Genomic DNA, 16,561 nt, shown 5'->3' with positions numbered 1-16,561 from the left:
ATAGAAGCTCTCTCCGGTTTCTAGGCCTGGCATCTCCAGCTCCAGCCCCGGTCTCAAACTCTGCTTCAGCCAGCCAGGTCAGGGCACCACAGCACACTCAGCCATAGGGGGTTCAATACCCACCACTTCCACCTTGGGCACCCCTGACAGTACCCAGCTGTCTTTTGCTGCGCCCCTGGCTGTATCCTATCCTGACCCATCCACTGCCTCTGCCTGTGAGCTGCTGCCCACAAACCCCTCCCTCAGCCAATATCCTCCCCAGCATTAGGCGGCTCTGCTCAGCATTTGGCAGCAGGAGTCCAGCCCCCTCAAGCTTGGTGGTTTCAGCGGCACTCACGGGCTTTGGGAACAGAGAGGCGGCCCCAGCTCTGGGTTTCAGAAATGAATCCCTCAGCAGCAAAGCGGCAATGAGAAGGGCCCCGAGCACCACAGACAGCAGTGAGACGTGGGGGCCTGAACCCCAGGGGCCACCCAGGCAGAGCACCCCCATAATGACTGAGGACCCAGCGTGAGGAGCAACTCTGTGTTGGGAGGCACTGTTTCAATCACATCACCCCTGGGGGATCAGTTAAGTAGACACCCCCAGTTACAAGTTGGGGACCCAGTGCCACTGCAAACAAGGCTGGCTTCAGGTGCAAGTCTGGGCTGGCCTCTGACCCTAGCAACCCCACTACCCGCAGGGGCACAGTGAGTAGGAACCTGGCCTTTTGGGTCCCCTGGTCTCCTGTCCAGGGTTCTGCTGAACGCAGGTCTGCTAGGCCATCCTCCAGTTCATCCTACAGGATAATTTCCCCATGTCAGACTTGAGCTATGAATTTTAACTATAAATTATTTGCCTAGACCAAGGTCCAGAAGAGTTTTCTCCATGTCTCCTTATAGTATTTTTGGAGTTTTTGGGTCTTATGTGCAAATCTTTGATCTATCCTGAGGTAACTTTTGTATTTGGTGGAGCACAGGGGCCCAGTCTAACTCTTCTGTATGTGGTTATCCAACCTTCCCCCTACTGTTGAACAGGGTGGCCTTTCCCCGATGTGTGTTTCTGTCGGCTCTGTTGAAGATCAGTTGACTGTGCATTTGTGGCTGTCTTTTCTGAGTTCTGCCCTTCTTACTTTGCAGAGTTCAGCTTCCTGGACTGTTCTTACAGGTTGTTGAGTGACTGCAGGTTTTCCAGGTGCAAGCTATCAGTGGCTTTACAATTCAAGGGTCTGGAAAACAGTGGCCCCCTTCCCACAGCACCACTAGACAGTGCCCCAGTGGGGACTCTGTGTGGTGATTCCAAGCCCACATTTCCCCTCCACTCTGCCCTAGTAGAGTTTCTTTGTGAAGGCTCTGCCCTTGCAGCAGGCTTCTGCCTGGATATTCAGGCTTTCCCATACATTCCCTGAAATCTAGGTGGAGGCTCTAGCTATACCTGGGACCCTTTGATCAGAGACAGGAGCCAGAGCGGCCAGCATGCAGGGAGCAGTGTGCCAAGGCTGCACAGGCCAGTGGGGCCCTTGGCCTGGTCCAGGAGACATTTCATTATTTCTAGGGCTGCTTCTGAAATATGCCCAGAGTATACTAGTCTCCTTACTCATAAATGAGAGCTAAGCTTTGAGGATGCAAAGGCATAAGAATGACACCATGGGCTTTGGGGACTTAGGGGGAAAGGATGGAAACAGGGTGAGGAATAAAAGACTACAAATTGGGTTCAGTGTACTGCTTAGGAGATGGGTGCACCAACATCTCACAAAAACTTATGTAACCAAATACCACCTGCTCCCCCAAAACCCTTGAAAATAAAAAATGTTTTTTAAAAAAAGATAAAACTGCCCTCAAGGAAAACTAGTTTTGCAGGACACTGCCAGCCTGGAAAAAGGGAAATACCGAACCTCTATCCTTTCAGTCTCACCAAAGGGGAAAACTGAGAGGCACACCTGGAGGTCACAGCACATGGCCTTGGACTCCTAGAAGAGTTATCACAGGACTTGAAAACACTTTCCTCCCTCCACATCACACCACCCCATCCTCGGGACCCCTGTATGTTACAGGGAGTGCAACAGAAGGAACTGCCAGTCTCAGATCTTGTGACAAGTCTCTAGTGAACCCCCCCCAAACAATAAGGAAGACGAAAACATGGCCGGGTGCAGTGGCTCACGCTTGTAATCCCAGCACTTTGGGAGGCCGAGGTGGACAGATCACCTGAAGTCAGGAGTTCAAGACCAGCCTGGCCAACATGGTGAAACCCCATCTCTACTAAAAATGCAAACAAATTATGGGCGTGGTGGGGGGTGCCTACAGTCCTAACCACTAGACAGGAGAATCACCTGAACCTTGGAGGCACAGGGGTATCCGTGTGTGTTTATATGTTTTTTTTTTTTTTCTGTTCCAAGTTTGCAGTGATTATATTTGTTAGCTAAGGTCCAGAAAAAAAAATAGTAACTTTCAACTCATGTTATTGGAAGTGAGCAGTTTTCTTTTATTTATTTATTTATTTTTCCTAATTCTTATTTGCTTTGACATCCTGTGAACATAGATTCATTTGGGTTTGCCTAAACTTAAGCGCAGGCTGTGTCATCCTTTGGGAGTTTCATGCTTTCAGGACTTGTGTTGAGGTCTTTTATTTCCTTTGAGGTAATTTTTGTGTATTTTACAAAGTAATGTCCTACTTCATCCATTTTTATGTGGATTGCTAGTTTATTCAGAATTACTAATTGAATAGACTGGCCATTTCCAAGCGTTTTGTCTTTTAGGTGTTCTTTTGAAAAATGTGTTGACTGCATACTTACTTATGTTTCGTTTTTGGCTGCCTGATTATGTCCAAAGCTGGTTGCATGTTTCCGTTTTCATGCCCCTACCACATTGTTTAAATAAGGATAGCTCTTAAAAGTAATTTGATATCAGGGAATGCGAGGCCTGCAATGGAGTTTGTATTTTCTAGGATTGCTTTGCATATTCAAGGTCTTTGGTGGTTTCCGATGTATTTTAGCATGAGAGTAGTTAGCCTGAAAGTGATAGATAAAATGATGGTTGTGTTTTTAATTTTTCGGGGAATATCCAACTGGTTTTTATGACATGTATACTAACTTACATTCCTATCAAGTGTGGATGAAACTTCCCCACTCTGGAAATCCACACCGCTGTTTGTCTTTCACGTATTAAATTTCTTGTAAAATTTGTTCTACTTAGAGTGGCATGGTATTTGAGTTGTTCCAGTTTACAACATTTTGTGATTAGTTATTTTAACCAAGTATTTGTAAACTTATTATTTTATGTGTTCTTTGCTGGGAAGTTTATTTAGGTTCCTCTCCTAATGTTGGTTAGGTCATTAGTTTTTCTTTCATTTTGTTTTGTTTCCTTTTTTTGTCTGTTTAGGTAGTGTAATGTTAGTTGCTTACGCTTTTTGTTTTTTTTTGTCTGTTTGTTTTTGAGATGGAGTCTTGCTCCGTTGCCCAGGATGGAGTACAGTCGTGTAGTCTTGGCTCACTGCCACCTCCACCTCCTGGGTTCAGGTGATTGTCCTGCCTCAGCCTCCCAAGTAGCTGGTATTATAGGCGTGCACCACCACACCCAGCTTATTTTTTTTTAGAGACAGGGTTTCAGCATGTTGGCTAGGCTGGTTTTGAACTCCTGATCTCAGGTGATCTGCCTGCCTCGGCCTCCCAATGTGCTGGGATTACAGGCATGAGCCACCACGCCCGGCCAGTTGCTTACACTTTTTTGAAAGAACCCCTCGTCAGCTGCATGTTTCCCCATACTTTCTTATCATTGTTTTGGATTTTAAAAATTTTATTTATTGTTTTCTTCCTTGCCCATAAGACATAGAATTTGATGTAGTCGCAAATGTGTATGATTTTTTTTTGTCTGTGATGTTGGTGACTGATGAAGAAAAGCATGAGCATACCACTCTGTGTTAATAAGGATTTTCCCCCGTTTTTATCTTCGTTGTTTTGTAAACTGTGAGTGTAGATCCAGTCTGTCGTACGTATACCCACACCCTGGGTCTTATAGAAGATGGTTTCAAGTTTTGTATTACATGTCTTTAATTAATATTGAGTGCATTATTGTATATTTTGTATAATAGGAGTTCTGTTTCATTATTTTGCATAGGAATATTTAGTTTTTAGAGCAATTTATTAAACAGACTCTCTCTTCCCCATTATGTTCTTTTAACAAATATGCTCAGTCAGGCCGGGCACAGTGGTTCACGCCTGTAATCCCAGCACTTTGGGAGGCCGAGGCAGGTGGATCACAAGGTCAGGAGATGGAGACTATCCTGGCTAACGCGGTAAAACCCCATCTCTACTAAAAATACAAATAAAATTAGTCAGACGTGGTGATGGGCGACTGTAGTCCCAGCTACTCGGGAGACTGAGGCAGGAGACTGGAATGAACCCAGGAGGTGAAGCTTGCAGTGAGCTGAGATTGCGCCACTGCACTCCGACCTGGGCAACAGAACGAGGCTCCATCTCAAAAAAAAAAAAAAAGAAAATGAAAAATGTGTTCGCTACATATCATGTTGGGTTGAGTATTTGGCTACCTCATTCTGTCCGTTAGGTCCTCGTCCCATATTTGTGACAGTCATGGATTGTTTGGATAACTACGGGTTGTTTTTTCACTTATTGTTTCCTTTGCTTCTAACCTTGGATTTTTCTTTTATCTTTTTTTTTTTTTTTTGGGGGGGGGGGCGAAGTCTTGCTCTGTTGCCAAGGCTGGAATGCAGTGGCGTGATCGCGGCTCACTGCGACCTCTGCCTCCCGGGTTCAAGTGATTCTCCTGCCTCAGCCTCCCAAGTAGCTTGAACCACAAGCACATGCCACCACACCAGGCTAGTTTTTGTATTTTTAATAGAGACAGGGTTTCACCATATTGGCCAGGGTGCTCTTGAACTCCTGACCTTGTGATCCGCCCGCCTTGGCCTCCCAAAGTTCTGGGATTACAGGCATGAGCCACAGTGCCCAGTGTTACCTTGGATTTTTTTTTTCACGCTTTTTGTTCTTATTATTATAGTTTAAAGCGTGCATAATCAAGTTAGTTATATCTGTTGATTGCATGATGCTGTCTTGGGTCCCAAAAACCCCATAACACCGTGAGCAGAGGGCCAACTATTGGGTCCTCAGCACACGCTCCCTCTCCTTTTTTTTTTTTTAATTTGTCTGGTGGTCATTCCAGGTGTCTGTTGTTCTCTTCTCTATGTTTGAGTGCATGCAAAGTTTAGCTTCCGCTTATGAATGAGAACGTGTGGCGTTTGGTTTTCTATTTGGCCCTTAGTTCACTTATGACAGTGGCCTGCAGTTTCTATCTTCTGGTCTCAGGTGATCCTCCCACCTCAGCCTCTGGATTAGATAGGACCACAGGTGCCCGCCACCACATCCAGCTAATTTTTGTACTATTGTAGAGATGGGATTTCACCATTTTGCCCAGGCTGGTCTCAAATTCTGCACTGAAGCCATGCACCTGCCTCGGCTTCCCAAAGTGCTAGAATTACAGGTCTGAGCCACTGTGCCGGCCTCTCATCCACTGTTGATGGCTAGGTTGATTCCGTGTCTTTGACATTGTGAATAACATGGCCATGAACATACGAGTGCCTGTGTCTTTTGGATAGAAGGATTGATTTTCCTTTGGGTAGATGCACAGGAGAGGGCTTACTGGGTGAGATGGTGGTTCTGTTTGCAGCTCTTTGAGAAATCCCCAATCTGCTTTCAATGGTGTCTGTACTAGTTTTCATCCCCCCACCCCGAAAACGTACCAGCGTTTCTTTTCCTCGGCTGCCTCACCAGCGTGTGTTCTTTGCCTGCGTGGTCCTCACCACTGTGACCTGCGTGGGATGGCATCTCATCATGCTTTTGATTGGCAGCTCTCTGACAATGAATGAGTTTGAGCATGTTTTCCTATTTGTTGGTTGCTTGCACATCGACTTTTGAGAAGTGTGTGTTCACGTCCCTTGCCCATTTATTAATGGGATATTCTTTTTCTGTTTATTCCCGTGGTTGACTTGTTGAAGGGCCTTGTACATTCTGCATGTTGGACCTTGGTCAGATGCACAGTTTGGGAACGTGTTCTCCCATTCTGTGCGCTGTCTGTTTACTCTGTGCGTAGTCTGTCTTGCTGTGCAGCACCTCTTTGAGATACTAGGTGTGCCTTGTCAGTTTTTGTTTTTGTTGCCGTTGCTCTTCAGGACTTCACCATCTAAATGCTTTGCCAAAGCCTAAGTGGAGGATATTTCACAAATATTCTTGTAAGATTTTAACAGCTTGAGCTTTTATATTGAAATCTTTCATTCATCTTGAGTTCCTCTTTGTGTCTGGTGAGAGGTAGGAGCCCAGTGTTACTCTTCTGCACGTGGCTAGCCACTTACTTCAGCACTGTTGATTGAATAGGGTGTCCTTTTCCCTTTACTTACTTTTGTGGATTCTGTGTTAGATCAGATAGTTTTCAGCGTGTGGTTTTACTTCCTGGTCTTCTCTTGAATTCCTCTACTCTGTATGGAAGTAGGTCCCTTGGTTTTCCATGAAATTTGAAATTGGGGAGTGTAATATATCCGACGTAGTCTGGATGTTTCAGGATTGCTGAGGACGAAACTCAGGGCCCTTTATGGTCCCATGTGAATATTAGCATCATGTATTTATAGTTCTTTCAATAAATATGTTGCATAGTAAAGGAACAATACAATGAGAGGGTAGAGTGGGGCATTATAGTCCATGCATACATTGTGGAATGATGAAATCAGGGTATTTAGTGTTTCTGTTACCTTTTCCCATTGTTTATTCCTTTGTGGTGAGAACCTTCAGCATCCTTCTTTCATTCTACTTTGAATGTGGTATGGATTTTGAATGGGGCATGGATGGACTCAACTTGATAATTCCTCCGATGAATCCTGTGAGATTTTTAAAAGTTTTCACTTTAGATTCATGGGGTACATGTGCAGGTTTGTTACGTAGGGATATTGTACGACGCTAAGGTTCAGGGTATGAATGATCCGTAGGATGCAGGTACGACATAATAGGTGGATTTTCAGCGCTTGTCCCTTCACGTGATGAACATACAGCTGCAAGTGTCTTTTCTTTTGGAATGATGTAACTTCCTTTGCAGATATACCTAGTCATGGGATGGCTGGGTTGAATGGTAGTTCTTTTCTAAGTTCTTTGAAAAATCTTCAAACTGCTTTCCATCATGGCTGAACAAATTTACAATCACACCAATAGGGTATAAGTGTTCTCCTGTCTCTACAGCCTTGCCAGCATCTGTTATTTGTTTACTTTAGTGATAGCCATTCTGACTGGTGTGAGATAGTATCTCATGGTGGTTTCAATGTTCATTACTCTGATGATTAGTGATGTTAAGCATTTTTTCCTATGTTTGCTGGGTGACTGTATGTGTTCTTTAGAGAAATGCCCGTTCACTTCTTTTGCCCATTTTTTCACAGGGTTGTTTGCTTTTTGCTTCTGGATTTGTTGAAAGTTCCTTGTAGATTCTGGATATTAGACCTTTGTCAGATGCAGTTTGTGAATATTTTTTCCCATTCTGTAGGTTGGCTGTTGACTCTGTTGAGTTTCTTTTCCTGCGTGGAACCTCTTTAGTTTAATTAGGTCACAGTTGGTTTCATTGCAATTGCTTTTGAGGACCTAGTCATGAATTCTTCCCCAAGGCTGATGTTCTGTACGGTATTTCCTAGGTTTTCTTCTTCGTAGAGCTCTTATGGTTTGAGGTCATACAGTTAAATCTTTGATTAGGGATATGCTGGATATAAAGACAAGACTCAACCATATTCAAGTGTCATCTTACATGTGACAACATCCACAGGCTCCAAGTAAAGGGTTGGAGAAGTGTCTGCCATGCAAACCAAAAAGAAAAAAAAGATAAGACTTGCTACTCTCTCTTTTCTTTTTTTTTTCTTTCCCTTTTATTGAGACAGTGTCTCACTCTGTTGCCCAGGTTGGAGTACAGTGTTGTAATTATGACTCACTACAGCCTCAACCACTTAGGTTCAAGTGATCCTCCCACCTCAGCCACTCCAGTAGCTGGGACTACAGGTGTACACCTCCACACCAGGCTAAGTTTCCTACTCTTTGGTAGAGATGCATTTTTACCAGTTTGCCCATACTGGTCTCAAACTCGTGAGCTCAAATGATCCACCTGCTGTGGCCACCCAGAGTGTTGGGATTATATGCATAAGCCATTATATCTGGCTCAGGAGTTGGTATTCTTTTTTTTTTTTTTTTTTTCTCCTTTTTTGAAATGGAGTCTTGTTTTGTCGCCAAGGCTGCAGCACAGTGGCGTGATCTCGGCTCACTGTGACATCCACCTCCCGGGTTCAAGCCGTTCTCCTGGCACAGCCTCCTGAGTAGCTGAGGTTACAGGTGTGTCCCACCATGCCCAGCTAATTTTTGTATTTTTGGTAGTGACGGGGCTTCACCATGTTGGCCAAACTGCTCTTGAACTCATCTCAGGTGATCCACCTGCCTTGGCTTCCCAAAGTGCTGAAATTACAGGCGTGAGCCGCCGTGCCTGGCTAGGAGTTGCTATTCTAAAATTAAATAGAACAGACTTTAAAACAATCAAAATTAAGTAGGATGATGAAGGCCATTACACAGTTATAAAGGGTACATTCCAACAAGAAGACTTACTTATTCTGAATACATATGCACCCAACATGGAGCAACCAGATTCGGAGGTACTTGGAAGGCTGAGATGGAAGAATCACTTGGGAGGTTGAGGCTGCAATAAACCGTGATTGCACCACTGCACTTCATCCTGGGCGACAGAGTGAGACTGTGTCCAAAAAAAAAAAAGGGGGGGGGGGGGGAACTTCACAGCGGGAGGTCCACAAGAATGGGTTGGGGAGTTCCTGCTTCCTGGTGTCCCACAACCCACCCTTCTACACTACCTAGACTGGCCTGGGGTGATGCAAACCATGAGGCTGATCATCCTGCAGTGTGTACTCTGACTGGCAGGGGCCGCTGAAGCAGCCTTTTCTGCCCCACGTGTTGCGCATGCGTGTTCGCACCACAGACGCTGCGTGTTGTGCGTGGCCTGGCGTCCATATTGAGTAGAAGGAGAGCCTCTCTGGTTCCTTCAGGACCTGCTTGAGGAGGCACCACAGCGGCGTGGGGATGACTTGGAGACTCGTCCTGGGGAAACAGCTCCTGTCTGTGGCCCTGACTGCTTAGGCAGGGGCTGCGTGCTACTCAGCTTCTCCCGGGCATTTTTTCTACATGGTGAGTACAAAAGCTTGTTTTCTGAAACGTTCCCTCTATTCTCATCTTCTCAATAGTTCTTGTCTTTCTCTTCTGGTATTCTGGTATTTGTCTTACCATGGGTTTTGTTCCCTGAGGGCTTTTGAGGGTGGCAAGTGTAGCAGACTGTGGTATTTTTAGGGTTCGAGGACTTTTTCTGAGGGAACCTGTCCCGTATAGATGGGGAGAGAGGAAAGCCCCAGGAGGAAGGGGAAGCCCGGCCCAGGTGGGAGTTGGGACCAGGCCTGGGTGTTTGGTGCCTCCTGTCCAGGCTTCAGACAGAGGAGAAAAGATCCCAGCGGCCTCCAGAATTTGATGAATTTTTAAATTTGCCTTCCCGCCATCGTGTCTGGGACTCTTTCATCCCCCACCCCTGGCCTTCAGGGAAGCCTGTGTCCTCTTCTGTCCCTCTGGGCACGACCACCTGACCGGGAGGGAGGGACACCCAGGTGCGAGCCTGACAGGGAGTTGTCCCTGGTGATGGCGATGCTGAGGACCTGGTTCTGTCCATGCTGCTCAGTGTTATTATGTCCCCTGTGCAGAAATGTCTGTGCTGGGCCCTGCCCAGTTTGGGGTTGATGATCTTGTTGTTGTTATTGCTGTTGAGCATTGTGAAGGTATTGCATATTTTTTATAACATCCCCTTAGGAGATACATGCTTCCCCCAAACTTTTTCCCCATTCGTAGGATTGGTTTTCATTTGGTTCACTGTTTTCTTTCTGTACAGAAGCTTTCCAGTTGGATGTAGCCCCACATGGTGGTTTTTGCTTTTGTTACCTATGATTCGCATTCCCAATTTAAACGATAAATATATTCACAAGCCATTCCATTCTCGATGAGGTTTTACCCTCTGCTGTCTTTTTTTTTCCGTTTTTTCTTTTCCCTTTTCCAACCTGTGAGCCTAGATGCAAGTTGCCCCAAAACTAAGTGCTCCACCAGCTCCCCCACCCCATTTTTTCTTACAGATGATGATGATGATGTATAATTTCAGGTCTTGTGTTTAGGTCTTCAATCCATTTTGAGTTGAATTTTGTGTATTCTATACCAGAAGGGTCCTATTTCATTCTTTTTCATATAAACATTGGTTTTCTCAAAACCATTTAATGAAAAAAATCTCCTATCCCCATTGAAGTTTTGTGATCTCTGATACGGTTTTCTTTTACTTTGGAAGTGTACCCAGTAGTGGGATTGCTGGATCATACGGTAGTTGCATTTTCAGTTTTTTTGAGGAATCTACCACTTTTTTTTTTTTTTTTTTTTTTTTGGTGGTGATGGACTCTCACTCTGTCGCCCAGGCTAGAGTGTAGTGGCATGATCTTGGCTCACTGCAATGTCCGCCTCCCGGGTTTAAGTGATTTTCCTGCCTCAGCCTCCTGAGTAGCTAGGACTACAGGCGTGTGCCACCACGCTCAGCTGATTTTTTGTATTTTTAGCAGAGACAGGGTTTCACCGTGTTAACCAGGATGGTCTTGATTTCCTGACCTGGTGACCCGCCTGCCATGGCCTCCCAAAGTGCTGGGATTACAAGCGTCAGCTGCCGCATGCGGCCTACAACTTTTTTCCATACTGTGTATCCTAAATTATCTTTACAGCAATAGTGTATAAGATTTCGCCTTTATCCAAATTCACACCAGCATTCTTTTTAATTTTTAAGATATTTTCAGTAATGTGTATTCCAGTAGGTGTGGGATGGTATCTGAATGTGGTTTTGGAGTATATTCTTTTCTGATGAATAATAACGTTGAGGACCTTTTTTCTTACGTGTTTGTGCATTTTATGTCGTTTATACAGCGATGTCTGTTGAGATTTTTGTCGAATTTTAGTTTGGATACGCATTTTTCATGCTACGTAGTATTTTTTTTTTCTGTGTACGTGTTCTATAACAACCAGTTTTTGTCCCAATCGTTTTTTTTTTTTTTTTTTTTTTTTTTTGAGACAGTCTCACTCTGTTCCCCAGACTGGCATGCGGTGGCGTGATCTCGGCTCACTGTAAACTCAACCTCATGGGTTCACGCCATTCTTCTGCCTCAGCCTCCCGAGTAACTGGGACTACAGGCACCCGCCCGCACACACCCGGCTAATTTTTTGTGTTTTTAGTAGGGACGGGGTTTCACCGTGTTAGCCAGGATAGTCTCAATCTCCTGACCTCGTGATCCGCCAGCGTCGACCTCCCAAAGTGCTGGGATTACAGGCGTGAGCCACTGTGCCCGGCTCATCTTTTTCTTTTTTGAGACAAGTCACCCTCACCCAAGCCGGAGCACAGTAGCAAATTACTTGAAATATTGGCCACCTTCAGCTTTGAAAGACAATTTGATATCAGGAATTGTGAGTCTTCCAACTTAGTTTGCATTTTTCAGGATACCTTAGATGTTCAGGGCTGTTTGTGGTTCCATGTTAATATTAACATTGTGTATTTACACTTTTTTTTTTTTTTAGATGGAGTCTTGCTCTGTCACTAGGCTGAAGTGCAACCTCCACCTCCCGGGTTCAAGCAATTCCTCTGCCTCAGCCTCCTGAGTAGCTGCGAGTAGCTCGGACTGAGGTACGCGCCCCCACGCCTGGCTAATTTTTTTTTTTGTATTTTAGTAGAGACAGGGTGTCATGTTGGCTAGGATGGTCTGAATCTCCTGACCTAGAGATCTGCCCACTTGGGCCTCCCAAAGTGCTGGGATTACAGGCGTGAGCCACCGCCCCCGCCCCCCCCCCCTTTTTTTTTTTTTTTTTTTTTTTTGAGACGGAGTCTCGCTCTGTCGCCCAGGCTAGAGTGCAGTGGTGTGATCTTGGCCACTGCAACCTCCGCCTCCCAGGTTCAAGTGATTCTTCTGTCTCAGCCTCCGAAGTAGCTCGGACTACAGGCATGGGCCATCATGCCCAACTAATTTTTGTATTTTTAGTAGAGACAGGGTTTCACCATGTTTGCCAGGATGGTCTCGATCTCCTGACCTCGTGATTTGCCCGTCTCAGCCTCCCAAAGTTGTACGATTACAGGCGTGAGCCACTGCGCCTGGCCTATACTTGTTAAATGTTTTGTCTATAATAAGGCACATAAGCAGAGGGTATACTGGGACTTTTTTTCTTCTCTGGGACTTTTTCATTTTTGTTTCTGTTTGTTTTGAGACAGAGTTCAGCTCTGTTGCCCAGGCTGGAGTGCAGTGGCATGATCTTGGCTTTCTGCAACCTTTGTCTCCCAAGTTCAAGTGATTTTTGTGCCTTGGCCAACCAAGTACCTAGAATTACAAGTGTGTACTGCCATGCCCAACTAATTTTTGTGTTTTTTAGTAGAGATCGGGTTTTGCTACGTTGGCCAGGCTGGTCTCGAACTTCTGGCCCCAGATGATCCGCCCACCTCAGCCTTCCAAGGTGCTGGGATTACACACATGAACCACCTTGCCCAGCCTCATCTGGGCCATTTTGATACATGTATATTTTGGGTGATAAATCAGGGTACTTAGCATAACTATTTCCTCATACAGGTATTTCTTTGTGGTGAGAACACTCAAAATTGTTCCCTTCTAGCTTTTTTTGAAAAATACAAACAATATTGTAACTAGAGTCACGCAGCTGTGGAACAGGACTCTAGAATGTGTTCCTCCCAACTAAATGTAACTTTGTTTCCATAACCAGTCCCTCCTATTTCCCCTCCTTCCCCAGCCTCAGGAGACCACTCCTGTTCTTTCTGCTTCCTGAAGGTTAAGTTTTTGGATTCAGTGTGAGTGAGGTCATGCAGTGTTTGTCTTTCTGTGCTTGGCTTATTTAACAGAATGTTTTCTAGGTTCATTAGTGTTGCCCTAAATGAAAATTGCATTATTTTTTATGGCTGGAGAATATGTCATTGTATGTATGTACTATATTTTCTTTATCCCTTCATCTGTAGGTGAACAGGTAGGCAGATTCCATCATCCTAGCTATTGTCAATAGTGATGTAATAGACATGGAAAGGCAGATGTCTGTTCAAAATCCTGGTTTGCTTTGACTGTATACCTAGTAGTGGGATGAATAGATCATATGGTATTGTACTTTCAGTTTTTTGAAGAATCTGCAACTGCTTTCCAGAGTGTATATAGTAATTGACCCTCCCGTAAACACTTCTTTTTTCCTGGAAATTGACACCAGCATTTGTGTTTGTATTTTTGTCATATTCATGTGAAATAGTGAGATGCTTTCTGCATATGGTTTTGATTTCCGTTTCATGCAAGATTAGGAGTGTTAACCACGTTTTCAGAAAGATAGAGTCAGTCTTATGTCTTCTTTGGCAAAAAGTTTATTCAGGCTCTTTGCCCAGTTTTGGATCGGTTCCTTGTTTCACTTTTGGTTAATTTTTTTTTTTTTTTTTTTTTGCTAGTTACTAAGGTTAGTAGCTTGTGCCTTTTGGAAAACAATGCCTTATCAGCTGTATGTTTCCTCAAACTTTCTTCTCACGTTTAGGATGCTGTTCTTTCTTGTTTTTTTTCTCCTCCCCCTTCCCCTGCACCAGACTCCGATGGGGTCTTGCTCTGTTTCCCAGGCTGGAGTTGCAGTGGGGCAATCTTGGCTCACTGCAACCTCTGCCTCCTGAGTTCAAGCAATTCTCCGGTCTCAGCCTCCTGAGTAGCTGGGATTATAGGTGTGCACAACCATACCTGGATAATTTTTGTATTTTTACTAGAGCCAGGGTTTCACCATGTTGGCCTGGCTGGTCTCAAACTCCTGACCTCGTGAGCCCCCATGCCTGGTCTAGGATGCCTTTTCTTTGGATTCATTTGTTCTGTCCTGCACAGAGGCGCTAATGTTGTTCTTAGTCTCTCATGTTTATATTTGTATTTGTTGGCAGTAATTTCAGTATCCCATCCAAAAGAAAGAGATCGTTAAGCCATTTTATTGTCTGTGCGTATTTTTCCCCTAATTTTTCCTTTTTCTTTCTTTTTTTTTTTTTTTTGGCAACCTGTGTGCACAGGGTGAAGCTTCCCCTAAATATACGCTTATCCCATGATTTCCCCTTGAAGTGTTTTGCTTTCCAGATGGAATTTAACTGTTTGATTTATTTTTCATAGGTTTTTGTGTATTGGACAACATAGGGCTGCTATTTCAATCTCGTGCATGTGACTACCCAGTTTTCTCAACTGTTGTGCCTTTGGTGTGCTTTTGAAAAATGTGTGACCTAAATATAATTTTGGATTGATTACTTGGCTCCCTTATTTTGTCCATTCGATTGTCTTTTTTTTTTTTTTTGAGATGGAGTCTCGCTCTGTCGCCCAAGCTGGAGTGCAGTGGCGCAATCTCGGCTGACTGCCAGCTCCGCCTCCTGGGTTCACATCATTCTCCTGCCTCAGCCTCCCGAGTAGCTAGGACTACAGATGCCCGCCACGACGGCCGACTAATTTTTTGTATTTTTAGTAGAGACGGGGTCTTACCGTGTTAGCCAGGATGGTCTGGATCTCCTGACCTTGTGATCCGCCTGCCTCGGCCTCCCGAAGTGCTGGTATTACAGGCGTGAGCCACCACGTCCACCCCATTTGGTTGTGTTTCTGTGTCCCCAGTGTCTGTTGTTTCCATCTTTATGTTCGAATGTGTTCACTGTTTAGCTCCCACAACATGCAGTGTTTGGTTTTCCGTTCTTGCCTTGATTTGCTAAACATAATAATCCCCAGGTCTATCCATGCTGCTTAGGACATGATTGTGTGTTCTTCTTATGGCTGCGTAGTATTTTGTGGTGTCTATGCACCACATTTAAAAAAAAAAAAAAAAGTTGAATCCTCTGTTGCTGGTCACTTAGGATGCTTCCACATCTTTGTTCTTGTGAATGGCACGGCCATGAATGCACGAGAGCATGTGTCTTTTTGATAGAAGGATTTACTGTCTTTTGGGTAGATACCAAGTAGTGGAATTGCTGGGTCTGATGATAGTTCTGTTTTAAGTTCCTTGAGAATCTCCAAACTGGTTTCCACAGTGGAAACCTGCTTTCACATTCCCCAAGAGTGTAGCAGCGTTCCCTTTTCTTGGCCGCCTCACCAGCATGTTGTTTTGACTTTGGAAAAATGGCCATTCTGACCAACGTGGGATGTTACCTCATTGTGTTTGTGAGTTGCATTTCACTGATGATTAGTGAGGTCATGCATTTTTTCATGTCGGTTGATCCCTTGAATGTGGTCTTTTTCTTTTTTCTTTTTTTTTTCTGAGACAACGTCTCACTCTATTGCCTGGACTGGAGTTGGAGTGCAGTGGCGCAGTCTTGGTTCACTGCAACCTCCGCCTCCTGGGTTCAAGTGATAATCCTGCCTCAGCTTCCTGAGTACCTGGGATTACAGGTGAGCACCACTGTGCCCAGCGAATTTTTGTATTTTGAGTAGAGACGGGGTTTCACCATGTTGGCCAGGCTGGTCTCGAACTCGTGGCCTCAAGTGCTGTGCCTGTGTCAGCCTCTGAAAATGCCGGGGTTGCAGGCGTGAGCCATAATGCTCAGCCTGTTTCATTAAATTTCTTTACAAAAATTTACCCTATGGTAAATGTGTACCACCAGAGGGTAGAATGAGACACTTTGGTCCATGGGTGCATTGTTTGGTGATGAAATCAGGGTATTTAGCATATCTCTTGCCTCATAGAATTATTATTCCTTTGAGGTGAAGACATTCAGAATCCTCTTTTCTAGTTTTCTTGAAAAGTACACTCTGATAATGTTAGACCTACTCACCCTGCTGCTGTGAAATAGAACTACAGGTTTCATTCTTCTCATGGAATATGTAACTTTATACCTGTTTCCAATCCCTGACCGTGCCCCACCTTTGAACCCCAACCCATGTTAAGAACAGTTATGCTTACTAGTCCTATGAAATAAGATTTTTAGATTCCTCCAGAGTGAGACAATGCGATGTTTGTCTTTCTCTGTGTAGTTTATTTCTTCTCTTTTCTTTTTTCCTCTTTTTTTTATTTTTATTTTTTGAGATCGTGTCTGGGTCTGGTTGTTAAAGCTGGAGTGCAGTGGTGTGATCTCGGCTCATTGTGTCCTTGACCTCCTGGGGCTGAGGTGATTCTCCCACCTCAGCTTCCTGATTAGCTGGGACTTTTGAGAAATGTCTCTTCAGGTTCATTGCCCAACTTTGGCTGGGTGACTTGGTTTTGCATGTTTCGCATCTTAATAGCATTAGTTTCTCGTGCATACCATGTAACAACCTGTTTCAGATAAATGATTCCTCATCATGCCCTCCCTATATGAAGAATGCTTAAGCTCCAAGAGGTTTTCTTAGTGCCTGTATATTTCTCCCAACCGTGTATGAGAGTGTGTTTGCAGCTTCCTCCGGGGAATTTGTTTGAAATAATTGGTTTCTTTTAATTGTTCAAATTAGGATGAGTCTCTACCTGAGCGTGCTTTT

The 16,561-nt window shown here is 44.5% G+C and overlaps 1 protein-coding gene across 6 annotated transcripts in view; it reads left to right on the top strand.

Moving 5' to 3' along the window:
* LOC112429437 (fructosamine-3-kinase-like) overlaps positions 1 to 16,561 on the top strand; it is a 598,793-nt gene that overhangs the window by 426,318 nt on the left and 155,914 nt on the right. Inside the window, exon 1 of one of the 6 annotated variants that reach the window (XR_011613972.1) lies at positions 8,788 to 9,197. The exons of the other annotated variants lie outside the window; for them this stretch is intronic. The gene's annotated coding sequence lies outside the window, so the exon portion shown is untranslated. Of the gene's footprint in view, positions 1 to 8,787; positions 9,198 to 16,561 lie in introns of those variants that run through there. 6 annotated transcript variants of the gene reach the window in all.

Source organism: Macaca nemestrina, chromosome 15, assembly GCF_043159975.1.
Source record: "Macaca nemestrina isolate mMacNem1 chromosome 15, mMacNem.hap1, whole genome shotgun sequence".
Lineage (NCBI taxonomy): Eukaryota > Metazoa > Chordata > Mammalia > Primates > Cercopithecidae > Macaca > Macaca nemestrina.
This window is presented reverse-complemented; position numbering and strand designations above follow the sequence as displayed.